Source organism: Gossypium hirsutum, chromosome A13 (genome assembly GCF_007990345.1).
Source record: "Gossypium hirsutum isolate 1008001.06 chromosome A13, Gossypium_hirsutum_v2.1, whole genome shotgun sequence".
Taxonomy (NCBI): domain Eukaryota; kingdom Viridiplantae; phylum Streptophyta; class Magnoliopsida; order Malvales; family Malvaceae; genus Gossypium; species Gossypium hirsutum.
Window position 1 is genome coordinate 63,606,826 of NC_053436.1, and position 1,907 is coordinate 63,608,732.

Below are 1,907 nucleotides of genomic sequence, written 5' to 3' on the forward strand. Positions count from 1 at the left end.
ACCTGCTGTAGCTGCAAATATTTTTGAACTAAAACCTAACACTATTCAAATGATACAACAATTTGTTGAGTTTGATGGTTTGCAGGATGAGGATCCCAACGCCGACTTAGCAAACTTCTTGGAACTATGCGATACATTTAAAATTAATGGTGTTTTTGATGATGGCATTCATATTCGGTTATTCCCTTTTCATTGAGAAACAAAGCTAAAAAGTGGTTGAACTCATTACGACGAGGGTCAATCACTACTTGGGAACAAATGATCAAAAAATTTAGATTAAAATATTTCCCGCCTGTTAAAACGACCAAATTACGTAATGATATCTCTTCGTTTATGCAGATGGACTTAGAAACTCTTTATGATGCATGGGAGAGATACAATGACTTACTGAGAAGGTGCCTTCACCATGGGTTACCGCTTTGGCTTCAAGTTCAAACGTTCTAATAATGACCTGAATCCTTCGACTCAGCAAATGGTTGACGCAGCTGCTGGCGGAACCATCAATAATAAAACACCTGAAGATGCTTATGAGTTTATAGAAGAGATGTCACTGAATAACTATCAGTGGCAAGTCATGAGGAAAAAACCAACGAAAACAGCCAGTGTTTATAACGTCGATTCGGTCACCATGCTCTCTAATCAGGTAGAACTCTTGAATAAGAAAATTGATGGTTTTCTTAGTTCTTCACAGGTTCACCTAGTAATGTAGTGCAAAGCAAGTGGAGGTAGTTGGAATACCAACCTTATGGCCACAACATGGATAACGAGTAGTTAAATTACATGGGTAATAATTCTCGATCTCAAAACAATCTATATAGTAACACTTACAGTGCAGGTTGGAGGAACCACCCAAATTTCTCATGGGTAGGCCAAGGAAATCAAAGACCACCTCCAAGCTACCAACAACCACCCTACCAATAGGAAAAGAAGTCAAACCTTGACGAGATGCTCACAAAGTTTTTATCGGTGTCAGAAACTCGTTTTCAAAACATCGAAATAGCACTTAAAACTTAACAAGCGTTAATCCAAAGGCTTGAAACTCAGATAGGCCAGCTTTCTAAACTAATCTCTGAATGACCACAAGGTAGCTTGCCAAGTAATACTGAACCCAACCCAAGGGAATAGCTCAACACAATTAATATTCAAGATGACGAAGGAGTCTTTGAGCCTGAACCAGAACCGAGGCAAGAAACTGTGGTAAGCAAAGGTTAAGGTGAGGTAGGTCATAATAAAAAAATCAGTGAATGCCGAATATAAACCTCGTGTGCCATACCCCAACGCGACAAGGAAAGACCCCTCAGATGAACAATTTGTAAATTCCTTAAACTCTTAAAAAAATTGCACATTAACTTACTGTTTATTGAAGCTCTATCACAGATGCCAAACGCAATGAAATTTTTAAATGAGCTTTTAGCAAATAAGTGTAAGTTGGACGAGGCGTTGCATGTAGAGCTAAATACAGTGTGCTCACCTATTCTGCAAAATAAGCTACTGAAAAAATTAAAAGATCCTGGGAGTTTTACAATTCCTTGCTTAATTGGTAGTTTAGATGTTAATAATGCATTAGTTGATTTAGGGGCTAATATTAACGTCATGCCCTACAAAATGGTCAAACAATTAGGTCTTGGGAAACCCAAACAGACTAGGATGAGCATTCAATTAGCAGATAAAATTATAAGATATCCTAGGGGTATTATTGAAGATGTGCTAGTTAAAATCGATAAATTTATATTTCCCATGGGCTTCATTGTTCTAGACATAGAAGAGGATAGCAACACTCCTTTAATTCTAGGAAGGCCTTTTTTAGCAATTGCTAAAACGATCATTGATGTTGGCACAGGTGAACTCACACTCCGTGTGGGAGACGAAATAATCACCCTTCAAGCTCGCAACACATCGGAAATTGA

At 38.1% G+C, this 1,907-nt stretch overlaps 1 non-coding gene across 1 annotated transcript; it reads right to left on the reverse strand.

Moving 5' to 3' along the window:
• Window positions 1-306: 306 nt before the first annotated feature.
• Window positions 307-413, reverse strand: LOC121213451 (small nucleolar RNA R71). The gene has a single exon (XR_005908832.1). It is a non-coding gene; the product is annotated as a small nucleolar RNA R71 (small nucleolar RNA).
• Window positions 414-1,907: the final 1,494 nt, after the last annotated feature.